We start from the raw sequence: 284 nt of genomic DNA on the forward strand, positions 1-284 counted from the left end.
CCAGGGGGGCCCCCAAGGGGGCCCCCATGGGGGCCCCCTGGGGGGCCCCCCATCGGTGAACTCAAACCTATAGGAGAACCTAAACCAGCAGGTACCCCCTCTGCTGTGCTGCTGCTGCTGTCACCTAGCAGCAGCATACGGCTCCCTAGAGAACCTTTTGGTTGCTGCTGCTGCAGTTCTTTGCTGCTGCTGCCTGCTGCTGCTGCTGCTGCTGGTGCTGCAGTTGCTGCTGCTGCTGTGTATGAAGGGCTATAACAAAGAGGGAGAGTTGCTGAGGGTCCTGC

This window comes from Eimeria mitis, genomic scaffold (assembly GCF_000499745.2).
Source record: "Eimeria mitis Houghton genomic scaffold, Emh_scaff1767, whole genome shotgun sequence".
Lineage (NCBI taxonomy): Eukaryota > Apicomplexa > Conoidasida > Eucoccidiorida > Eimeriidae > Eimeria > Eimeria mitis.